The sequence below is a fragment of the Ovis aries genome, chromosome 11, assembly GCF_016772045.2.
Source record: "Ovis aries strain OAR_USU_Benz2616 breed Rambouillet chromosome 11, ARS-UI_Ramb_v3.0, whole genome shotgun sequence".
Taxonomy (NCBI): Eukaryota; Metazoa; Chordata; class Mammalia; order Artiodactyla; family Bovidae; genus Ovis; species Ovis aries.
Window position 1 is genome coordinate 46,976,391 of NC_056064.1, and position 25,716 is coordinate 47,002,106.

At 42.9% G+C, this 25,716-nt stretch overlaps 1 long non-coding RNA gene across 1 annotated transcript in view; it reads left to right on the forward strand.

Moving 5' to 3' along the window:
* The window catches only part of LOC121820635 (uncharacterized), a 129,048-nt gene that overhangs the window by 89,257 nt on the left and 14,075 nt on the right, over window positions 1-25,716 (forward strand). Inside the window, exon 9 of the long non-coding RNA XR_009595609.1 lies at window positions 10,019-10,126. This is a non-coding gene — a long non-coding RNA (uncharacterized LOC121820635). The remainder of the gene's footprint in view (window positions 1-10,018; window positions 10,127-25,716) is intronic.

Consider the following 25,716-nt stretch of genomic DNA (forward strand, 5'->3'; position numbering starts at 1 on the left):
ATGTTTTTCTGGCATTCGCTTGCTTTCTCTATGATTCACCAGATGTTGGTAATTTAATCTCTGGTTCCTCTGCTTTTTCTAAACCCAGCTTGGACGTCTGGGAGTTCTTGGTTCATATAATGCTGAAGCCTAGCATGCAATATTTTAAGTATGATGGTACTAGCATGAGAGATGAGTGCAATTGTCTGATGGTTTGAACATTCTTTAGTACTACCCTTCTTGGGGACTGGGATGAGGACTGACCTTTTCCAGTCCTGTGACCACTGCTGGGTCTTCCAAATTTGCTGACATATTGAGTGCAGCACTTTGACAGCATCACCCTTTAGGGTTTTGAGTAGCTTTACTGGAATTCCATTGCATCCACTAGCTTTATTGACAGCAGTGCTTCCTAAGGCTCACTTAACTTCACACCCCAGAATGGCTCTGGGTGACAGACCACACCATCATAGTTATCTGGTTCATTAAGATCTTTTTGTACAATTCTTCTGTGTGTTCTTTCCATCTTTTCTGAGTTGACTGGGTCTCTGCCGTTTCTGTCCTTTATTGTGCTCATCTTTGGGCGAAATGTTCCCTTGATATTTCCAATTTTCCTGAAGAGATCTCTCATCTTTCCCCTTCTGTTGTTTTCCTCTAGTTTTATGCACTGTTTTGAAGAAGGCCTTCTTGCCTCTCCTTGCTGTTCTTTGGAACTCTGCATTTAGTTGGACGTACCTTTCCCTTTGGCCCTTGCTTTTCGCTTCTCTTTCTTCAGCTATTTGTAAAGCCTCCTCAGATAACCACTTTGCCATCTTTTCTTTTTCTTTGGAATGGTTTTGTTCACTGTCTCCTGTACAATATTTTGGACCTCTGTCCCTAGTTCTTCAGGCATACTGTTTACTGTATTTAATCCCTTGAATCTATTCGTCACCTTAAGTTGTACCTGGCTGACCTAGTGGTTTTTCCCCACTTTCTTTAGTTTAAGCCTGAATTTTGCTATGAGAAGCTGATGATCTGAGCCACAGTCAGCTCCAGGTCTTGTTTTTGCTGACTGTATACAGCTTCTCCATCTTCAGTACAAAGAATGTAATCAATTTGATTTCAGTATTGACCATTTGGTGATGTCCATGTGTAAAGTCATCTCTTGTGTTGTTGAAAATGGGTGTTGATATGACCAGTGCATTCTCTTGGTAGAATTCAATTAGTCTCTGCCCAGCTTTATTTTGTTCTCCAAGGCCAAACTTGCCTGTTACTCCAGGTATCTCTTGACTTCCTACTTTTGCATTCCAATCCTCAACGAATAGAACATCTTTTATTGGTGTTAGTTCTAGGAGGTCTTCTAGGTCTTCGTAGAACTGATCAGCTTCTTTGGCATTGGTAGGAGGGGCATAGACTTGAATTTCCGTAATGTTGAATGGCATGTCTTGAAAACAAACTGAGATCATTCTGTCATTTTTGAGGTTGTACCCAAGTACTGCATTTTGGACTCTTGTTGATTATGAGGGCTACTCCATTTCTTCTATAGGACCCTTGCCCAGAGTAGTAGATATAATGGTCTTCTGAATTAAATTCGTCCATTCCTGTCCATGTCCATTTTAGTTCACTGATTCCTAGGATGTTGAAGTTTATTCTTACCATCTCCTGCTTGACCATGTCCAATTTTCCTTGATTCACGGACCTAACATTCCAGGTTCCTATGCAATACTGTTCTCTGCAGCACTGGATTTTACTTTCATCACCAGACACATCCACAACTGAGCATCGTTTCCGTTTTGGCTCAGCTGCTTCATTCTTTCTGGGGCTATTATTAGTTGCCTTCTACTCTTCCCCAGTAGCATATTGGAAACCTTCTGACATGGGGGACATCTTTCAGTGGCACATCTTTTCATCTTTTTATACAGTTCATGAGGTTCTCATGACAAGTATACTGGGGTGGTTTGCCATTTCCTCCTCCCTATTTGCCATTAGAGAAATCCAAACTGAAACCACAGTGAGATACTGCTACTTGCCTGTCAGAAAAGCTAAAATAAGAAATAACTACAATATCAAATGCCAGCAGTGATGCAGAGAAACTGGCTCACTCCTGTATTGCTGGCATGAAGTTAAGATGGTACAGCCACTCTGGAAGACAGTTCAACAATGTCTTAAACTAAACACATAATGACCAGGCAACCCAGAAATTACAATCTTGGACATTTGTTTCAGAAAAATGAAAACATATATTCAGTTCACATAAAAACCTATACACAAATGTTAATTGCAGCTTTATCCATAGTAGCCCCAGACTATAAACAGCCTAGATGTCTTTCAACAGGTGAGTGGTTAAATGGTGGTCCATCCAAGATAATATTCAACAACGTAAATGAATGAATTATTCACACAACAACCTTTTCATGTCTCTTCAGAGAATTATGCCAAATGAATAAAGGCAATCCCAAGAGATTATATACTATGTGATTCCATTTACAAGACACTCTTTGGTTGGTAGGTTTGGGTTCTTTTTGGTTGTTTTTAATAAATTTATTTCTAATTTGAGGATAATTGTTTTACAATATTGCGTTAGTTTCTGCCATACATCAACATGGATCAGCCATAGGTATACATATGTTCCCTCCCTCCCTCCTCCTACCCCATCCCACCCTTCTACGTTGTTACAGAGCACCGGGTTTGAGCTTCCTGCATGCATGACACTCTCGAAATGATAAAATTATAGAAATAGATTAGCGGTTGCCAGGGGTTAGTAGTACGTCAAGGCTGTATATTGTCACCCTGCTTATTTAACTTATATGAAGAGTACATCATGCGAAATGCCGGGCTAGATGAAGCACAAGCTGGAATCAAGATTGGCAGGAGAAATATCAATACCCTCAGGTACGCAGATGACACAACCCTTATGGCAGAAAGCGAGGAAGAACTAAAGAACCTCTTGATGAAAGTGAAAGAGGAGAGTGAAAAAGCTGGCTTAAAACTTAACATTCAAAAATTAAGATCATGGCATCTGGTCCCATCACTTCATGGCAAATAGATGGGGAGACAATGGAAACGGTGATGGACTTTATTTCGAGGGGCTCCGAAATCACTGCAGATGGTGACTGCAGCCATGAAATTAAAAGATGCTTGCTCCTTGGAAGAAAAGCTATGACCAACCTAAACAGCATATTAAAAAGCAGAGATATTACTTTGCTGACAAAAGTCTGTCCTGTCAAAGCTATGGTTTTCCCAGTAGTCATGTATAGATGTGAGAAGTGGACTATAAAGAAAGCTGAGCACTGTAGAATTGATGCTTTTGAACTGTGGTGTTGGAGAAGACTCTTGAGAGTCCCTTGGACTGCAGGGAGATCAAACCAGTCAATCCTAAAGGAAATCAGTCCTGAGGGTTCATTGGAAGGACTGATGCCGAAGCTGAAACTCCAATACTTTGGTCACCTGGTGCGAAGAACTAATGAGATGTTTGGATGGCATCACCAATTCGATGGACATGAGTTTGAGCAAGCTCCTGGGAGTTGGTGATGGACAGGGAGGCTTGGCATGCTGCAGTCCATGGGGTTGCAAAGAGTCAGGCACGACTGAGCAACTGAACTGAACTGAAGAGTTAAGGAGTGGATGGGGTGGAAGAGAAGTGGGTGTACTTATAAAAAGGCAGCCTGGGAACTCTTGGTGGAGAAGGAAATGTTCTGAATCGCGATTGTATCAGCATCAATATTCTGGCTGATAGTCCTACAGTTTCGTAAGACTTACCATTGGGGGAAACTTGGTAAAGGATATACAGGACTTCTCTGAGTTATTTCTTACAACTGCATGTGAATCTGCAGTGATCTCAAAATAAGACATTTAATTAAGAGAGTCAGGTAATATTTTTGCCACTTGAGATATGACAAGCGTCCTATCCAAGTCCATCAAACCCTCTTGAAGCCCCCTCAGGATGACTGTTCAACTGCTCAGCTTCAGTGATTTTCTCTGTCTAGAGCATTCCATTCAATTCTTCCTGCAACCCTATGACATGCCATCAACCCCAGCTCTCTGATGAGGAAGCTGAGGTCAGTGAGGTCCCCTGACACACCCCAGACCACACATTTACAGACCCAGTATTCTCGGACTCTAAAGCCCATGCTGTAAAGCACCCTCAAGATGCAGAAGATCACATTTTAATTCAAGTGGGGAAAAGGGTGGAGAAGAGAAATAAAATGCCTCAGGCTTTCAGAGAATTCAGATCAGATAGGAGCAAGTCCAGTGATAGATCTCCACCCACCCATCCTACTTTGATGGCCCTGCCCAAAAGCCACTCCCTCCAGGAGGCCTTTCTGGAATTTCCAACCTGGGGACATCTTGCCCCCTCCTCTGAGACTCCCAGAATCTCTGGTTCAGTGCCTTCCCCATGGCTTCCCAGTCAGCCTCAAGGAGATGTGTCTATTGGAGATGACAAATTTCTGTATCTGTGGAAAGCATGCATCTTATATGGCAATGCTAGAGTCCAGAGGAGCCAGGTGCAGCACAGGGGAGTGGGCATAGCAAGGTGAATCCTCCCAGATAGAATCTCAAGATTGTGGGTCCATGACTTCCCTGGTTGGCCAGTGGCTAAGACTTCACACTCCCAATACAGGGGACTCAGGTTTGAACCCTGGTTAGGGAACTAGAATTCTGCATGCCACAACTAAGAGTTCGCGTGCTGCAACTGAGCCCAGCATAGCCAAATACATAAATATTAAAAAAAAAAAAAAAAGACTGTAGGTCCCCAGAACTATGGTTTCTCATCCCCAGAGCTCAAGAGTGGAGGGTAGGGAGAGGAGAGTAGAGTAGGGGCCAACTACATACTCAAATCACCTGGAGAGAAAGTGGGTTTAAAAATACTGACCTAGCATCACTCTTCAGTTCAGTTGCTCAGGCGTGTCTGACTCTTTGCGACGCCGTGAATCACAGCATGCGAGACCTCCCTGTCCATCACCAACTCCCGGAGTTCACTCAGATTCATGTCCATCGAGTCAGTGATACCATCCAGCAGTCTCATCCTCTGTCATCCCCTTCTCCTCCTGTCCCTAGTCCCTCCCAGCATCAGAGTCTTTTCCAATGAGTCAACTCTTCGCATGAGGTGGCCAAAGTACTGGAGCTTCAGCTTTAGCATCATTCCTTCCAAAGAAATCCCAGGGCTGATCTCCTTCAGAATGGTGCCGGGGTCCAGCCCCGGTGGATCCAGGGTGATTTGAAGGGGAAACAGAGTAGGTGAGGAAAAAAACTTATTTATTAATATAAGATTAGGAGGAAATAGTATAGTAGAAAATTAAGTGGAGAAAAGAGGCTGAATAACTTGGTTTACGGGGAAAACCAATAAAATCTCAGGACAAGAGATTTGCACCATCTACGTTAGGCCACCGGCGCCCACTTGAATATCCAAGGGTGCCCCGCCTTAGGCTCCCTTTCGCGTGGGTCTTAGCAGCCAGGGCAAGTAAGTAGACGTGGTGAGCCTCCCCACTCCAGATGGGAATTCAGCTGAAAAAAGGAGAGAAAAGAATGACATGGGGAAGCCCAGCATCGGTGCAAGACTCTAAAAACTTTATTTTTCAAAATCAGCTTATATACCCCAAGTTGTACATAAAGAAATAGTGGAATGTGCAGAGTTATGCAGGGGCAGCAGTCAAACAAGGCTTTCTTTTTGCATACCCTCCAGTATACAAATGTCTCAGGTGGTTTACATTATCTTCTGGCCAAGAGGCCTGTTAACATTTTTATGGCTCTCTTCCTGGATGATTGTCTATCAACCAGAAAACTCCTTTTCCCTAGAAGTGTTTTTTCTTTACTCTGCATCTCCCTCAAAGTACTAAATAAAGTTACATTCCTGTAGAACAAAGGTGCAGTGGGTTATAACAAAGAAAGTACTTAACTCAAAGATCTAATGTTGCTAATACCAGGTCTACTACCTGTTTTTCTATATACCAACTATATCTAAAAATAAAAGATATGAAAATTTGGCAGCAAGTATTGGCTCAACCAATGAAACCTTTAATCAGTCCTATTCTAATGATTTTGACTCCTCGGAAGCCCCTACATTCCTAGGATGTTTTAAGCTTCCTGTGCCTCCTGCGGTCAGGAGGCCTCAAACAATCACATGCACAGCTGTATGAGTCCTGCAGGCAGGCTAGAAAGCCATCAGAGGGGTTTTTGGATTGAAATACTCGTATTATGCCCAGGAGATTTATTATCTAAAAGCTCTAATTTTTTCCAGAAAAAGTGGTAGGGGGACAGCCCCCTGTTAATGACAGAAGAGTAGGTGGAAAGCATAACACAGTAAAGCAGGCAGACTCTGGTCTTGGGGGGTGGATGCTCAGGAAATTCCAGGGAGAACCCCTGAAACCTGATCACGTCCTTGTGTTTTGTTAGGCTTCCTTCCGCATGACCTTGTCACGGGCGGGATTCCTCACGCTGGCCCCCGGCATCGGATTGGTTGGATCTCCTTGCAGTCCAAGGGACTCTCAAGAGTCTTCTCCAACACCACAGTTCAAAAGCATCAATTCTTCGGTGCTCACCCTTCTTCACAGTCCAACTCTCACATCTGTACATGACCACAGGAAAAACCATAGCCTTGACTAGACGGACCTTATTGGGCAAAGTAATGTCTCTGCTTTTGAATATACCATCTAGGTTGGTCATAACTTTTCTTCCAAGGAGCAAACGTCTTTTAATTTCATGGCTGCAGTCACCATCTGCAGTGATTTTGGAGCCCCAAAAAATAAAAGTCTGACACTGTTTCCACATCTATTTCCCATGAAGTGTTGGGACCAGATGCCATGATCTTCGTTTTCTAAATGTTGAGCTTTAAGCCAACTTTCTCTTAGAGATATGGAATTCAGCTTATCTATAGCAGTACTCTTGCCTGGAAAATCCCATGGATGGAGGAGCCTGGTGGGCTACAGTCCATGGGATCGCTGAGGGTCCGACACGACTGAGTGACTTCACTTTCACTTTTCACTTTCATGCATTGGAGAAGGAAATGGCAACCCACTCCAGTGTTCTTGCCTGGAGAATCCCAGGGATGGGGGAGCCTGGTGGGCTGCCATCTATGGGGTCGCACAGAGTCAGACACGACTGAAGCGACTTAGCACCAGCGTAGCAACTGTACCCTTGTGCTTCCACCATTGTGGATGGTGGGGGCTGGCCCACAGGCTCTGAGTCTACTATCTAGTAGCTCCTGTACCAGCCCTGTATGAAATCATGGCTATATTGCCATCAACAAGAAAGTCATTGCTTAGAGGGGCTTCCCTGGTGGTCCAGTGGCTAAGACTTTGTGCTTCCTCTGCAGGGGATGCAGTTTCGACCCCAGGCCAGGGAACTAAGATCCCACATGCCGAGCAGTGTGGCCAAAAGAAAAAGTCATTGCTTAGAGATACATACTGAAGAATTTACAAATGGGACATCTTACAAAGAGCAATGAATATCATGCTAACAGATTTGGTTTCTATCTTGAAGGCAAAGGGCCTCTATTGGAAGAAGTCAAGTAGAGGTGGCTATAAGATCAGATTTGTAATCTTGGAAGACCATTGGGATTTATCCCTGTTAAGACAAATCCTTGTCCTTTATAGCAAAAGAAAGTCCTGAATCACAGATTGCATTCTGTTGTCACATCTCTTTAGCTACTCTAAATCTGAAATGCTTCCTCAGTGCTTTCATTGTCTCTCATGAACTTGACTTTTTTGAAGGATCTGTTACTGTTCCAGGATGTCTTCGGAGCTGGGTTTGTGAATATCGCAACGATATTCACATTATGCATTTGGACAGAAATACCCCAGAAGTAATGCTGTGTCCTTCTTAGTACCTGATATCAGATGATTAGCACGTTAACTGTGTTGCTAATTTACATCACCCGGTTAGGGTGGTGATTCAAGAATTTTCATTAGAAAGTTCTTATTTTTCCTTTTGTAATTTGTAAATTCCCTCTCTCTTTTGGAGAGAGATTTTGAGACAATTGCGATTAAGCTGTGATTTCTCAAGCGTCTGCTGCTGCTGCTCCTGTTAAGTCACTTCAGTGGTGTCTGACTCTGTGTGACCCCACAGACGGCAGCCCACCAGGCTCTCCCGTCCCTGGGATTCTCCAGGCAAGAACACTGGAGTGGGTTGCCATTTCCTTCTCCAATGTGTGAAAGTGAAAAGTGAAAGCGACGTTGCTCAGTCGTGTCCGACTCTTTGCAACCCCATGGGCTGAAGCCTACCAGGCTCCTCTGTCCATGGGATTCTCCAGGCAAGAGTACTGGAGTGGGGTGCCACTGCCTTCTCCTTCTCAAGTGTCTGCCCTTTAGTAAAAACCAATGATTCTTGCTTGCATCAGTTATTACTCTGATGGTTGCCAAGTGGCAGTTTTCTCCGTTCATCATTTGATCCATACTTACAGGTTAGTTTTCTTCTGTAAGGCAGAAATTTCGCTTCTCCTCCATTTATTTATTTAAATAGACACACACAGACAGATTCATGTATTCTTATTTAATGAATCCCTTGACTTTTTTTTAAACAACTCTCAAGAACAGTTTGTTGTTTTGTCTTTTTTTGTCTCTTTTCCACCTTTTGGTGTTTTTCCTATTGAAATACAGTTGATTTACAATATTGTGTTAGTTTCAGGTATACAGTTATACGCACACATATATTCTTTTTCAGATTCTTTTCTCTTATAAGTTATTATGAAATATTGATTATAGTTCCCTGTGCTATATAGTAGGTCCTTGTTGGTTATCTGTTTTAAATATAGTAGTGTGATATATGCTAATCTCAAATGCCTAATTTATCCCTCCCCATCTTTCCCCTTTGGTAACCATAAATTTGTTTTCTATGTCTTTGGGTCTATTTTTGTTTTCAGTTCAGTTCATTTGCTCAATCATATCCAACTCTTTGCGACCCCATGAACTGCAGCACGCCAGGCCTCCCTGTCCATCACCAACTCCCGGAGTCCACCCAAACCCATGTCCATTGAGTCCGTGATGCCATCCAACCATCTCATCCTCTGTCATCCCCTTCTCCTCCTGCCCTCACTTTTGTTTTATATACAAGTTAATTTGCATCTTTTTTTTTTAGATTCCACATATAAGCAATAGGATATGATATTTGTCTTTCTCATCTGACTTACTTCCTTTAGTACGATTATCTCTGGGTCCATCCATGTTGCCGCAGGTGGCAATATTTCATTCTTTTTCTGTGGCTGAGTAATATTCCTTTGTGTGTGTGTGTGTGTGTGTGTGTGTGTGTGTGTGTGTGTGTGTGTGCGCTATATCTTCTTTATCCATTAATCTGTCAGTGGACTTTAGGCTGCTCCATGTCTTGGCTTTTGCAAACAGTGCTGCAGTGAACATTGGGGTGCGTGTGTCTCTGTCAATTATGGTTTTCTCTGGATATATGCCCAGGAATGGGATTGTAGGGTCATATGGTAGCTCTGTTTTTAGTTTTTTTAAGGAATCTCCATACTGCTCGTCATAGTGTCTGCAGCAATTTACATTCCTACCAACAGTGTAGGAGAGAATCCCTCGACTTTCAGGCCTTCTGCATCATGTTTTAGGTATTTCTCTTGTAAACAGCACATGGCTAGACTTTTTTTTTTCCCACACTGACTTTATAACCTTTAAGCAGTGAGTTTTATTCTTCCTTTATACGAGTTGTGAAAATAGTATACATGGATTTATTTCTGTAAAAAAAGATGTAGAGCTGCACATGCTGATGTAGAAAAATGTCTAAAATGTAGTTTTTAGGAAAAAAGCAAATTGCAGAAAAGTATGTACAGTTTGAGGCCATCTGTTGGGGGAAAACATATTTGTATATATATTTCCATAGTCATGAACATTTCTGGAAGGTTATACAAGAAGGAAGTGAACATTGGTTACTTCTAAGTAGCTGGACTGGATGTGGGGCATGGGGTCTATTCATAGTTCAATATATTAGTTAAATTTTAGCTTTGTGATCAGGTGTTCTTTTTTTTTTTTTAAAGATATTTATCTGGCTGCTCCAGCTCTTAGCTGCAGATCTTCACTGTGGCATGCAGGATCTTGTTTAGCGTGTGTGTGTGTTTGTTTAGGTTGCAGCATGTGGAATCTTAGTTGTGGCATGTGGGATCTAGCTTCATGACCAGCGATCAAACCCAGGCCTCCGGCACTGGGGGGCATCTTAGCCACTGGGCCACCAGGTAAGTCCCTTTTCTTTCCTTTTTTAAAAAAATAACTTTATTTATTTGTTTATTGGGTGATCCCATGGCATGTGGGATCTTAATTCCCTGCCCAGGGATCAAACCTGTGGCCCCTTCAATGGGAGTGCAGAGTCTTAACCACTGGACCATCAGGGAAGTCCCTGTTTTAATTAAAAGGCCCACTGTTTGCCCACTAGAAGCTCACAACATAGGACAGTGACTGAGCAACACTTCCCTGTGTATTTTGGAGGCAGTTAGAGGAAAGCCCTGGTGGGGTGCTGTAAGAGCCAGGCCAGAGGAGAGGCAGGGGAGGCCCCTGCAACATCTGAGTGCTGTTCTGAAGTGGGGCATCTTGGCTTCCTGGAAAGATTGTAGGCACTGGAATCAAGCAGGCCTGATCTGAGTTCCTATTTAGCTACTCATTAGCTGCAAGCCTTTCACCAAATTCTGCAGGTCTCAGGGGATCATTGGAAGGATTAGAAATCATAAAATGTGCATCCAACACCAAAATAGTGCCCATGTCAACATTTCATATACTTTTGAAGAACGCATAGGTGTGAAGCAAGGGAAAAGTGTGCTCAAGAGGGAAAGGCCATCATCCAGAGGGATAGCATGTGGTTTACCAGGCCCAAGCGCTGGCCTGGGGGCGTTGGGGGAGACACAGGGACAGCTTAGGAAGAGCCTTAAATTCTATGCCAAGGAGTCTGATTTGTATTTTGAGGGCAAGGGACAGATATCGAAGGGTTTTTTTTGGCTGCGCTGGGTCTTAGTTGTCACGTGTGGGATCTCTTAGTTCCAGCATGTGGGATCTAGTTCCCTGATTAGGGATGGAACCTGGACCCCTTGCATTGGAAGCGTGAAGTCTTAGCCCCTGGACCACCAGGGCAGTCCCTGTTGGAGGATTTTAAGTGGTAATGGTTCTAAGACCAGATTTGTAATTTCAAAAGGTTATTGGCAACAGATTGAAGGGAGAGGGGCTGAAAATCCACTGAGGTTGCTGCAGTAATCCAGAAGGTAGATGGAGACATGAACAAAAGTGCCTGGCTATGAGGGAGGCAGACTCATGAAGACCTTATCACTTACTGGACGCAAGACACAACTTTGTCTTAAGCATAGTCTATGTGGTGGTGCCTGCAGGTAGACAGGTGAAGAGTAGATCTGGAGGAAAGAAGAGTCTAGGTTTAGGCGTATTGAGTTTAGGTGTCTCTGGTACATATAATCACTGGATATGTGAGGCCAGAACTCAGAAGGGAAAGTCTGTGCTGGAATTAAACCCTACTCTGTTAGTGCAAGAGAGGATGGATGGCCTGAAAGGCAATGATTATTCTGAGTAAGGATCAAGCATAACAGGGTAATGACTTGGGCACAATTACTTGGTCTTAAGGTTATTTTTTTTTTTAACTGTACTTAAACATTTGTTTGGCTGCACCGGGTCTCAGTGTGGCATGCAAACCCTTGGCTGTGGCATGTGGGGTATAGTTCCTGACCAGGGATCAGACCTGGGTCCCCTGCATTGGGAATGCAGAGTCTTAGCTACTGGATCACCAGGGAAGTCCTGATCTTAAGGTTTTAAATAGAGGTTGATTAAAAGTGTCAGTATCAACAACCATCAAGGCCTAAGGGAGTATGAGAGGCTTACTGATGATACCAGGAGGCTAGTGCTATTAAAATAACCAAATAATATTAGATGTCTCCAGCAAAAGCCTCAATTGTTTGTGCTTCCAAGGGGAGCTATTAATACAACAAGTGTTGAAACACCTTTGGCAAGTGGTAGACTTTACTTGAATCTGACAATTACGTTATTTCTTCAGATTAGAGATCTAAAGATATGGATTGGAGAGTAGCTGATAAAGCCTATTAAATTAGATGAATTCTAAGCAAAACATTTGAAAGCCTATGTCCAAAACTTTGAGTGTGGTTCACTGTGGTTCATCAAACCAGTGAATCCTAAAGGAAATCAACTCTGAATATTCACTGGAAGGACTGATGCTGAAGCTCCAATGTTTTGGCCACCTGATGCAAAGAGCCAACTCATTGGAAAAGACCCTGATGCTGGGAAAGATTGAGGGAAGGAGAAGTGGGAGACAGAGGATGAGATAGTTGGATGGCATCACCAACTCAATGGACACAAATTTGAGCAAACTCTGGGGGATGGTGAAGGACAGGGAAGCCTAGCATGCTGCAGTCCATGGAGTTACAAAGAGTTAGATGTGACTTAGTGACTGAGCAACACTGTGATTCATAGCAACATCCATGCGAGTATAACTAGGAAAGATCAGAGTTGCATTAAATAAAAATGAGAATTCCAGAATATTGGCTTCACAGCAGGCACCCTGTGTAACTGATAGGGTAACCTAAGGTTGTTGCTGTGAGGGAGTCCTCCCATGGGTGCTTTCAACCTGGGTCCCTAAATGAGGGTCTTCATGGTTGACAGAGCCCTATGGATGGTTTGCAGTGTATTATGTGAATGTGTATAAGTGTACATTTTCTGGGAAGAGAGGCCTCCAAACCACTATTATAGAAATTAATCCTTTTCTTTCTCTGACATCCCTCTTCTTTTATTGATTTCCTATTATTTTCTTTTTTGTCCATGCCTGGGGCTTAACAGACCACAAAAGGAATCTGCTTACCCCACGGTCTAGCCCGGTTTATCCACATATGGTTGAAATGACTGCTGACTCTTGGTCTAGAACAGCTATTTCAAGCATCCCACCTTGTTTTCTATAAAAATATATACTAGAACCTCCTCTGAATTATTTTGTTTTATCTAACAAAATCTTGCATGGAGACCAGTTTAGAAAACTGATTTTTAAAAGAAAAGCTCTGTATCTACCCAAGTAGGGAACTCTGGTCCCACCCACCAGGCCATCCCATAGATGTATATTTGAGGTATATTTTAAAACCACCGGTGTTATGAGAATCTAGAAAAAAATGGTATAGATGTACCTATTTGTAGGGCAGGAATAGAGATGCAGACAGAGAGGGAACCTGTGGACACAGTGGGGAAAGGGGAGGGTGGGATGAATTAGGAGAGAACCACTAACACACCCACACACCCACACCCACACACACACACACACACACACCCACACACCCCACACATACACCCCCCACGTGTAAAATAGATAGCTAGTGGGAAGCTGCTGTGTAACACAGGGAGCTCAGCTTAGTGCTCTGTGATGATCTAGAGGGGTGGGATGGGGGAGTGGGAGGGAGGGGATATATGTATATTTATAGCTGATTCACTTTGTTGTACAGCAGAAACTGACACAACATTGTACAACAATTATACGCCAATAAAAAATAAAACCACCAGGGTAAATCAGGGTATTGGGGTGGAGGTCAACTCTATCAGAGTCCCTATAGGGAAGCAGCATCGCCTGTGGTGCCAAGAAGCACAAGATAAGAATATTTCTGATCTGCTAGGCTTAAAAGATTATCCCGATGAGGGTGGCTCTTAAGGAGGGAAAGGAAGCCAGCCCTGGCCTGTCCTGGTTAGTTGAGCTGTTGAGGGTAATGTGAGTGAAACCGATGTTGCAAGCCTGATATCTTCATCAGTTCGATCAGCTCAATTTCATGCCTACAAGGCACACCCCAGGTTGCGGCTAAATTTCTCTGCAGAGACTGGGATATTTGTAAGAGCCTTTGAGTAGGAGAGTTTAGAGGGCTACATGCAAATCCATCTTTAATCTGGAAAAAAAAAAAAACACACACAACACTTAACTCTTTTACTGCCCTGGACTTTGGTGCCCACATTGTAAACCTAGCTCCTGTGCTTCCCCATCCAGGTTTTAAAATTTTTTCTGTCTTTATTTATTCATTCATTTTTGACTGTGCTGGGGCTTTGCTGCTGTGCACAGGCTTTCACTAGCTGTGACGCGCCAGGGCTACTATCTAGTTTCGGAGCTTGGGCTTCTCACTGCAGTGGCTTCTCTCGTTGCGGAGCACAGGCTGTATGCAGGGTGTGTGGGCTCAGGAGTTGCAGCACATGGGCTTAATTGCCCTTCAGCACGCAGGATCTTCCTAAGGACTGAACCCACACCCTCTGTATTGGCAGGCAGCTTCTTGACCACTGGACCACCAGGGAAATCCCCACATCCAGTTCTTTGATGGAGTCCATTACACCTTGACCATGGCTTTCTGACTATCTTGGCTCAACTCTGAAGCTGCCTTCATTTAATGCTTTTATCCCCCTCCCTCCTCTATCCAGATATATTTTTTTAAGGTATATTTATTTGGCTGTACTGTGTCTTAGTTGCAACAGGTGAGTTCCTTAGTTGCGACACACAAACTCTTAGTTGGAGCATGTGACATCACCAGGGATTGAACCTGGGCCCTCTACGTTGAGAGCACAGAGTCTTAACCACTGTGCTGCCAGGGATTTTATCCCTTGCCCAACTTGCCCTTGTTCCCTGCCACAGCCTCTCCCCATTTCCTCGCTGTAGGAGGCCATCGCTTTATTCCAGTGATGACACCGCTGCCCAGCGATTTCTTTGTAACTCTTCTCTTAAAGCCCGTGTCATGTTATTTTTAAATATCTTCAGTGACTATATTTCAGGGATTGATGTTTCAAATGGCCAGACATTATTCAAGTTCATGCACCACAGCAAAGACTGGGACTGCTCTTTGGGTCACCAAAGTAACAAGATTTTATTTTTCTCTCATAATTTGCAATCTGGGCTCCAAAAGATATTCCGCTGGACTCTAACTGTGAGGACAGGGACTGTGTTTGTTCTGCTCATCACTTTATGCTCAGCTTGGAAGACTGCAGGTGCTTCAATAATATTTGCTGAGTGAATGAGTAGGACTTCCAAAACTGTCCGGAGCAGAAGCAGCATCCTTTGAACAAGTACATGATCTCTCATGACGTCAGCCATCCTAGGACCCCACTGGCTGAGCACAGAAATCCTGACTCGTGTGTTCTCCCCTTATTCCCTCTGCTCACGTGGAGATATACTGCCAACGAGTTGTGAGCCCAGAGAGTCAGTAACAATTAAATCAGGAATGTAAACCTTGGGATTGTCTACATGTTGAAGCCACGTGTGCAGATGTTGTTCCCAAGGGAACCGCTGCAGAGGCTGCTGGTCAGTACCACATGTCTAAACCTTTCCATGATAAATCGTTATTACCAGAAATCTTTACAGAATGTTTTCAAGTACAGCTCAGTGCTTTAGATAGATTTGTTTTTCTCTTCATGTGGTAGAATCACATCTGGACATTAGTTAGATGTATTTCATCTAAAAATAGCTTTATCCAATTTACTGTCACTTGAGGAGAGAAACCTTTTTTTTTTCCTTCATTCTTTTTAAAAGCGGACTCCACTGATAATTCTCTGCAGGCTAACGTGGCTCGTTGCCATTTCATAGAGTTAAAAATAATAAAGGTATCAGGTTGTGTGTGTGTGAGTGGATAAATGGAAGTACAACAAAGTAATGGTTTCTTTAGATAGAAAAAATATGACCACTGCCGCCTTATGGCCATTTTCTTCTTCTTTTTTTTTTTTTTCTTTAAAGTCATCACTGATCTTCCTGGTTACATGGTTAAGCCCTAAACTCAGCAGCGGGATGAACATCAGACTCTCCTGAGTAATGACACCGGGGCCATAGGACATGACTTGGGGGATTTTTGTCTTAGGCTGTTTTCTTATCAGTGATCATTTCGTCTCATCAATCAACCATTTGGGTTTTAGAAAGAAAGGTGGAGAGAAGTGAGAAAGGAGTCCAGAATAAGAGATGAAGGAAAAAGGAGAAGCAGGAGTTCAAGCACCAAGCTCCTGGAGCCCTCTGGAACACTTTGCACATATTTGAAGGCAGAAACTGGAATTAAATGTGACTAAAGAAAAACCCACACGCTGCTCCTTCCACCTAAGGTGCTGACCTCAAGTAAATCAGCGTGGGTTCGGGAAGACACTGTAAGGAAGGAAGCACTGACTAGTCAGTCCCAATTGCACCTCTGTCAAGGCCATGGGTGGTTCTGGAAGTATATATCTTCAGGGACAGTTCTTGGGCCTTTCTTGCCGTGTGACACTTGTCCTGTCTCCCTAAAGAGAACTCTGGCTGTTGCGCTATTTCTCTAAAGACACTTTCTTATTCCCCACCCCACCCACCATGTACCAATGAAAGCATTATTGTCATCAGTGTGATAGGACGATTTCTGTTTTACTTTTCTTTCTTTTGTTCTGATGTGAATCATTTTTAACATCTTCATTGAATTTGTTACGGGACTTCCCTGGTGGCTCAGTGTTAAAGAATCCACCCACCAATGCAAGAGATGTGGGTTCGATCCCTGGGTTGGGAAGATCCCCTGGCGAAGGAAATGGCAACCCACTCCAGTATTCTTGCCTGGGAAATCTCATGGACGGAGGAACCTGTTGGGCTATTAGTCCACTGGGTAGCCAAAGAATCTGACCCAACTTAGCAACTAAACAACAACTGAATTGTTACAGTGTTTGTTTTATGCTTTGGTTTTTGGCCATGAAGCATATGGGATTTCAGCCTTATATGGGACTGAACCTGCACCCCCTGCCTGGGAAGGTGAAGTCTTAACCACTGGACTGTCAGGGAGGTCTCTGTTTCCCTTTTCAGTGCGCCTTCCAACCAGAGTTCATGGGTCTGACCCGTCACTGTTACGAGGTGTTGTCCCTTGCCTGTCAGAGTGCCTTCTCTGGCCCTCTGTCAGTAGGCCCTGAGTGTGGAGTTCCTTTCCCTGCAGCAGGGAAGGGTTTGACTGACTCTGTCCACATCCCTACCCTTCTCATTTGTGACCTCCCCTGGGTGGAGGTGTGAAATGGGAGGTGTTAGCACCACAGCCTGAGCTGTGGACTTGAGCCACATTGGCTGAGCTAAGTGGCAATTCAATCCAGGACCTTGACAGTGTTGGTGCCGTGCAAGCCTGCAAATGATTTGCCCACTGGGACAGGCTTAAACACATCTGCTCGATTTTCTTCCAGTGCATGAACACAGGGGCCTTCTAATTCCTAAGCATATCCAGCCTATAAAAACTTCTGCAGCAGCAACCCTGAGATTGGAACTGTTGAGCCGTTTTCATTTCGTGAAGTATTTTTATAGATTTTTTTTGCTTCAGATACATCTTGGCATAAATGAAACAACAGACTTAACATTTTAAGAGGAGACTCTCATTTGCCTTCAGTTAGTTGCAACCTTCATTTCTCAGCTATAAAAATTTAACAGATATGTGAGTATCACGGGTGGAATGAAATTAATTTTTACCACCCACAATAGTTCATTAGTGAAATAAGGAAAGTATTTAATGGATTTGTGCTTGGTGCACCTAAAATTATTTCACCGTAATGAAAGGTCTTGAAAGACTAAGAAAAAGTATGATGACAATTAAATTGCCTATCTGAACAGTATTACTGTAGAGAAGGAAAACAGACTCTTAAAATAGCTCATTGTAGAGTTGCAAAAGATGGAGAAATCCATAAAGGAAGCATAAAGATGTTGCAAATGGAAGGAGAATCTTAAAAAAAAAAAAAAAAACCAACACGATTCTTGTTCTTTCTTTGCACAAAGTCCCAGATTTTCAGGATCTTCCATTTCATTTGGGGGGGGGGGGGGATGAGTTGTTAGACTCCTAAGCAAGCTCTATTTTTCTGCTTTAAAAGGTAAACCTTCATTCTTTCCAAATGTACAGAAAACCATAAAAAAAAATCAAACCAAATGTACAGTAAAACTTTGTATTTTTCATGTTTGGAAACCTATTAATTAACAATTTGACACTCCTGGGACTTCCTTGCTGGTGGTACAGAGGCTAAGACTCTGAATTCCCAATGCAGGGGGCTAGAGTTCGATTCCTGGCCAGGGAACTAGATCCTATATGCAGCAACTAAGACCCAGTGCAGCCAAATAAATAAATACTAAAAAAAAAAAAAAAAAGAAATTGACACTTCTGATGTGAACAAGGCCAACAGGGCAGAAAGACAGTGGGAGGAAGTATTTAATAAACAAACTTGCTTTCAGCCCTTGAATAGTGTCCTCTCCTATATAACGTCAGAGGTGGAAGGGATCTTAGCAGCCATTTAGTCCAACATCCTTTTTTACAGATAAAGAAATGAAAACAGAGAAGGCAAGCAGTTTGCTCAAGGGCACACAGTTAGTGGTCAAACAAGCAGAGAATTCAGTTCAGAGCCTTCTATCACGATAGATCAAGGCTTACTAGGACTTCAGCATGAATCCGTTGTTATACCTATTGAAAGAAAGTGAGAGTTGCTCAGTCGTGTACAACTCTGTGACCCCCATGGACCATACAGTTCATGGAGTTCTCCAGGCCAGAACATTGGAGTGGGTAGCCATTCCCTTCTCCAGGAGATCTTCCCAACCCAGGGATCAAACCCAGGCCTCCTGCATTGCAGGTGAATTCTTTATCAGCTAAGCCCCCAGAGAAGCCCTATTATACTATTAGTTTTTATTTATGCATTTAATTGAAAGAAGTAAAATTCCTTTGAAATGTCCTCTAATGCAGACTTTTCACAGATCCTGTTTTTTTTTTTTTATTTAAAAAATTGTATAATTCCTTTACAATGTGTTAGTTTCTGCTGTAAAACAAAGTGAATCAGCTGTAATTACACATCTACCCCCTCCCTCCCACCTCGGATCCCATTTCAATACTAAGTCCTTTATGCTCCATCCCAAGATCAGATGAATGGACTCAGAAGGTTTTCCTGCAAATCCTGTCCCAAGCCAGTGGGTAATATGCATCCTTCAGTTTGTTAGGTCAAAGAATGGTGACCTTCCTCAGACTTTGGGAATCCTGTTGGCTCCATGAAGCTTGTTTGCCTGCATCTTACCTCCCTCAGCTCCTCTTAAAAAGAAAATACTTAAAAGTTTATTTCTTTGGGTGCGCTGGGTCTTAGTTGTGGCATGCAAGATCTTCCATCTTCATTGTGGGTTGCAAGATTTTTTTGTTGTTGTTGAGGCATGCAGAATCTTTAGTTGCAGCATGTGGGATCCAGTTCCCTGACCAGGGATCAAACCTGAGTTCCCTGCGTTAGGAGCATGGAGTCTTAGCCACTGGACCACCAGGGAAGTCCCCTTCTGCTCATCTTGACTCTAGAAGAAGAAAACAGCAAGGAACAAACCCCAGATTTCTTCCTTGTTGTCTGATAACATTGCACCAAAGCCAGTTTTACCTTTCTGGTTTTCTAGCTGCTTGTGTTTTTATTATCTGAACTTAAAAATAATTTAAATGACAGATAGGTGTCTTCTGGAAGGTCAAGAGAAGGGTGAGTATGAAATCTAGAATTCATTGTGTGTCTTGTCACTTTGTTCTAATAATTCAGTGCTTAACTGTGCTGGGCATTTGATGTGTAAAGATCAAGACTGGAAAAAAAAAAGATATGAGGGTCCCCATACACAAAGAATTGTTAGTTTGGGGAAACTAAAAAAACTAGAAATTATAGGTGGGTTAAAAGTGAAAAAGTGAAAGTGTTGGTCACTCAGTCGTGTCTGGCTCTGTGATCACATGGACTGTAGCCCACCAGGCTCCTCTGTCCATGGGATTTTCCAGGCAAAAATACTGGAGTGGGTCATCATTCCCTTCTCCAGGGGATCTTCCTGACCAATGGATCAAATCTGCGTCTCTTGCTTTGGCAAGCAGATTCTTTACTGTCTGAGCCAGCAGAGTGGGTTGCCGATAATAAAATAACCACTACAGCTGGCCCTGGCTAACTTCATAGATTGAATCACATTAGTCTCTTCTTTCTGCCCATCTGTGGAGTCTCCCTTCCCTCATCACCCAGAGGGAAAGAGGAGCTAACAGGATTGGAAGTAGGGCAAGGCAAGTGAGGTGCTTGCCTTGGGCACATCATTTAAGGGGGCACCAAAAATCCAGCTAAGTCAAGACTTTAAATAGTGCATTAAAATTAATGCCAAAACCCCATGAACAAAATATCAATATTTAAATAGAGGACAAGTTCTACTGATTTTTCCTTTTTGCCTCAGGCTCTAATATAGTTTGGTATGACATTTGGAGTTAATATCCAGAAATAAAGCAAAATGTGTGTGTATGTAAGAGAGAGAGAGAGAGAAGAAAGAGGGAGGGAAAGCGAGAGAGAGAGAGAAGAAAGAAGAAGAGGGAGGAAGAGAAAGAGATGAGTCATAAAGTCAGAAGAAATCTTAATGCCCCAAATTTAGTTCTGTCAAGTTTATAGGTGAGGAAACTGAGAAGCTGAAGTTTCACCTTAAGTCAATCACAGATATTTATTTTTTAAACTTTTTACTTTGTATGGGGGTATAGCCGATTAAGAATGTTGTAATAGTTTCCGGTGAACAGCGATGGGGACTCAGCCATACATATACATGCATCCATTCTCCCCCAGACTTCCTTCCCATCTAGGCTGCCACATAACATTGAGCAGAGTCCCCTGTTCTGTACAGTAGGTCCTTGTTGGCTACCCATTTTAAATCTCAGTGTTTACATGTCCATCCCAAACCCTCTAATTATCCCTCCCTCACATCATTCCCCCTGGCAACTGTAAGTTCCTTCTCTAAGCCTGTGAGTCGCTTTCTGTTTTGTAAGTTCATTTGTATCATTTCTTTTTAGATGCCACATAGAAAGGATGTTATACCATATTTCTCCTTCTCTGTCTGACTTACTTCACTCAGTATAACAATCTCTAGGTCCATCCATATTGCTGCAAATGGCATTATTTCATTCTTTTTAGTGGCTGAATAATATCCCACTGGATATGTGTACCACGTCTTCATCCATTCCACTGTTAATGGACTTAGGTTGCTTCCATATCTCGGCTATTGTAAACACCGCTGCAGTGAACACTGGGCTGCATGTATCCTTTTGGATCATGTTTTTCTCCATATATAAATACCTAGGAGTCGGACTGCAGGGTCATATGGTAGCTCTATTTTTAGTTTTTTAAGGAACCTCTGTACTGTTCTCCATAGTGGCTGTACCAGTTTACATTCTCACCAACAGGGTGGGAGGGTTCCCTTCTCTCCATATCTCTCTAACATTTATTGTTTGAATCAAAGATATCTTTTTAAAAATTATTTTTAGTTGGAATATGGTTGGTTTACAATGTTGTATTAGTTTCAGGTGTATAGCAAAGTGAATCAGTTATACATATACATACTCATTTTTTAAAATTTAGATTCTTTTTCCATATAACAGATACCTTTAAAAACACCAAAGTTTGGGACTCTTAACCACCAGTACTGTGAATACTTACATACTTATACTTACACAGTAATGGTTTCCAAAGCGAAGGAAACTTGGCTCCCCCCAAAGGAGGCAAGCTCAATAAATTGGTCAAATCAGGGCATTTTAATGGGCTATAGACATAGAACTTTTAAAATAGCTAAAGGTCCCAGAGCACATGCAGAGTCTCTTTGTATCCTTTGCATGTGAGGATTCCAGGAAAATAAGACATGGCCTGAAGACCCAGCCACTGTCTAAGTTTGGATGGCAGTGCTTGCAAGGGGTTGAGAGGTAAGAGGGGTCTGGGTTTCAGGCTCAACGGACATTCCCCGTGCCCTGGCTAGGAGACCCACCTGACTTTGGCCATTGGGGCAAATACTCTTGCCCATATACCCCTGCCTTCTTTGTCTCTGCTCAAAGGGCACTTTGCTGGCATGGCTTTTCCTCACATTGGCGTGGTTTGACCTTCAGGACTGGATATGTGCTTTGCTTCTGATTCAGCTCTATGAATGATTTTGGCCAACTCACTGGAGTTTGGCAGTAAGGATTGGGGCCAAAGTGTCAGAGTAAGTATCCTTTTGCTGCACTTTGTCCTCAGTGAGTAGAGGTTCCCTGGTGACCTTGCAGGAAGGCGTGGATGGTGGAGGGGAGGAATGTTCGGGTGTTCCAGGGCCATGGCCCAATTCTGGACCAGTGATACAGTCCTCAACCTACAAATAACCATCAACATCCCTTTTTGACAAGACTTAGACTACAGTCCAGTTACGTGGTGATGATGAAAATTCCTGTTCCTCCTTGCTCCTTCCCCATCCAAGTCTCCAGGGAAACACTCTATCCTGTGCACACACGAGGGTTCTGACAGCAAGAGTTCTGAAAAACTGATCAACTTGTCCTGGGTTACTTGGGACTTTCCCACTTTTAGCATCAAATACGCCAAAGTCCCAGGTGACCCCTCAGTCCCAGGCACACCAGCACAGTTGGTCAGCTTCAGTGACCTGCAGCCAGTGGTCACTGGGCCACATGGTGATCTCAAGAGTCGTTAGAGAGCTAGAGCGTTTGGCCTTTTCTTAAAGACTAGGATGGAACCCCAAGTGAATGAAGTAAAGGGGCAGCAGAACTTGCTTTTCAAGTTTGGGCATGGGAACTCTAGTAAAACTAGTCCCTCAGCCTCTGATAAGAATCAGCTGCTTTTGGCCAGGATCAGTACTGAGTGCTATGCTTCCAAAGCAGTGAGAGTTTATTACTACCCTCATGGAACTTGGGCTGCGGGCCAGAGGTGTCTTGTGAGGACTCTTGGGTAATCGGCAAGCAGTGACGCCAGCAGTACCTTTGATCCCTCGTCACCATCAGAATCAGGGCAGAGGAAATGAAGGCAGGGGCTGCAGGACCCAAATCTCCAGGGACAGGCTTTCCAGCAGGATACACCCTCCTGTACGGTCAACCTCAAAGCATCTCCACAGGCACCAGGCTCAGCCTGACCTTGGCCAAGCCTCTCTCCAGGGACAGCGCTGATGGAGCCGTGTGAGCCCCTTAACACCTGAGTAGTATGTAGCAGTCTCATACCTGGATGTTTCAGAGGCAGCTGAGGACAGGAAGGCAAAAGAAGGAAGGAAGGCAGGATCATCAGAGTTACTGTTTCCTCTTTGGTACGTCTGTGCCTGCACACACTCTCTCTCCAGTCTGATCAAAAAGCATGGAGAACTCTTATGGTTGGAATCAGAAATGTCAAGTCCCAAATGAAACCAGAAATGAGAGCAGAGTAAGTGTCTGTGTAGCAAAAGAGGTGAGGGTGCCAAGCAGATCAGGAAGATTTTTGGTATTCAGGGTCTTCCCTGGGGCATGTTCAAGGCGTCAGTTAACTCAGGATATCTTAAAGGCATCACCGAACCTCCAGTGATAACTTCCATCACACTGGAATACACAAAGGCTGCGGAGATTACAAAGAGATCACATGTGATGGGACAACAGAGTATGGTTATGAAATGAGTAGCAGGAAAGCATGGGTAAGAATTAGATAGAAAGATTGGGAGGAGTAACAGATGAGGGGTGGACAAAGGCTCTGATCAGGGAGCTGGAAGAGGTTTAAAGAAACTGTGTTGAAGCAGATAATAGTCTTGTCTTCTTTTTAAAAAATTTTTTCACTGGAGTAGAGTTGATTTTCAATGTTGTGTTGTTTCTGGTGTACCACAAAGTACACCAGTCATACATATACATATATTCACTCTTTAAGATTCTTTTCCCATGTAGGTCGTTACAGAGTATTGAGTAGAGTTCCTTGTGCTATACAGTAAGTTCTTTTAGATATCTATTTTATATATAGTAGTATGTATATATCAATCCCAATCTCCCAGTTTATTTTCTACTCTCTTACCCCCTGCCCTGGTAACCATAAGTTTGTTTTCTACACTCGTGATTCTATTTCAGTTTTGTAAATATGTTCATTTGTACCATTTTTCTGCTGCTGCTAAGTTTCTTCAGTTGTGTCCAACTCTGTGCGACCCCACAGACGGCAGCCCACCAGGCTCCGCCGTCCCTGGGATTCGCTAGGCAAGAACACTGGCGTGGGTTGCCATTTCCTTCTCCAGTGTATGAAAGTGAAAAGTGAAAGTGAAGTTGCTCAGTCGTATCCAACTCTTCGCAACTCCATGGACTGTAACCTACCAGGCTCCTCCGTCCAAGTCTTGGCTATGGTGAACAGTGCTACAATCACAATGGAGTGCATGTATCTTTTCAAATTATGGTTTTCTCTGGATGTATGCCCAGGAGTGGGATTGCTGGATCATATAGTAGCTCTATTTTTAGTTTTTTAAGGAATCTTTATACTGCTCTTCATAGTGGCTGTACCTGTTTACATTCCCAACAACAATGTAGAAGGGTTCCTTTTCCACACTCTTGAATTTGTTGTTTGTAGACTTTTTGATGAGAGTTATTCTGAGTGCTATGTGGTGATACCTCATTGTACTTTTGTTTTGCATTTCTCTAATAATTAGTCTTGATGAACATCTTTTCATGTGCTTTTTGGCCATCCATACTCTTGCCTGGAAAATCCCATGGACGGAGGAGCCTGGTAGGCTGCAGTCCATGGGGTCGCTAAGAGTCTGACATGACTGAGCGACTTCACTTTCACTTTTCACCTTCATGCATTGGAGAAGGAAATGGCAACCCACTCCAGTGTTCTTGCCTGGAGAACCCCAGGGATGGGGGAGCCTAGTGGGCTGCCGTCTATGGGGTCGCACAGAGTCAGACACGACTGAAGTGACTTAGCAGCAGCAGCAGCAGCAGCAGCAGCAGCAGCATGTCTTTTCTGGAGAAATATCTATTTAGATGATTTGCCCATTTTTTAATGAATTAAAAAAATATTTATTTGACTACATCAGGTCTTAGTTGTGGCACATGAGATCTTTGTTGTGGTACACGGACTTTCTAATTGTGGCGCATGAGCTTAGTTGCCCCAAGGCATATAGGGTCTTAGTTCCCAGACCAGGGTTGGAACCCAAGTCCACTTCACTGCAAGGTGGATTCTTAACCACTGAACCATCAGGGAAGTCCCCCACCCATTTTCTTTCTTCTTTTTTTTTTTTTAATTGAGCTGCATGAGCTATTTATATATTTTGGAGATTAATCCCTTGTCAGTCACTTCATTTGCAAATATTTTCTCCCATTTTGTGGGCTATCTTTTTGTCTTGTTTATGGCATCCATTCTGTAAAACAAATGCCACTGATATTTTTTGATAGGGATTGCACTGAATCTGTACATTGTTTTGGGCAGTATTGTTATTTTCACCATATTGATTCTTCCCATCTAAGAGCATGGTATATCTCTCAGTTTGTATCATCTTTGGTTTCTTTCATCAATATCTTATAGGTTTATTCCTAGGTATTTTATTCTTTTTGATGTGATGGAAAATGGGATTGTTTCCTTAATTTCTCTTTCTGATCTTTCATTGTTATAGAAATGCAAGAGCTTTCTGTGTATTGATTTTGTATGCCGCAACTTCACCATATCTGTTGATGAGCTCTAGTAGTTTTCTGGTGGCATCTTTAGGATTTTCTGCACATAGTATCATGTCATCTGCAAACAGTGACAGTTTTACTTCTTTTCCAACTTAGATTCCTTTGATTTATTTTTCTTCTTGGATTGCCATGGATGGCTAGAACTTCCAAAACTATGTTGAATAAAAATAGTGAGAGTAGACATCCTTGTCTGTTCCTGACCTTAGAGGAAATGCTTTCAAGTTTTCACTGCTGAGAATGATGTTTGCTGTGGATTTGTTGGATATGGCCCTTATTGTGTTGAACCTTATAGGTTCCCTCTACACCCACTTTCTATAGAGTTTTTACCATAAATGGGTGTTGAATTTTGTCTAAAGATTTTTCTGCATCTGTTGAGATGATCATATGGTTTTTATTCTTCAGTT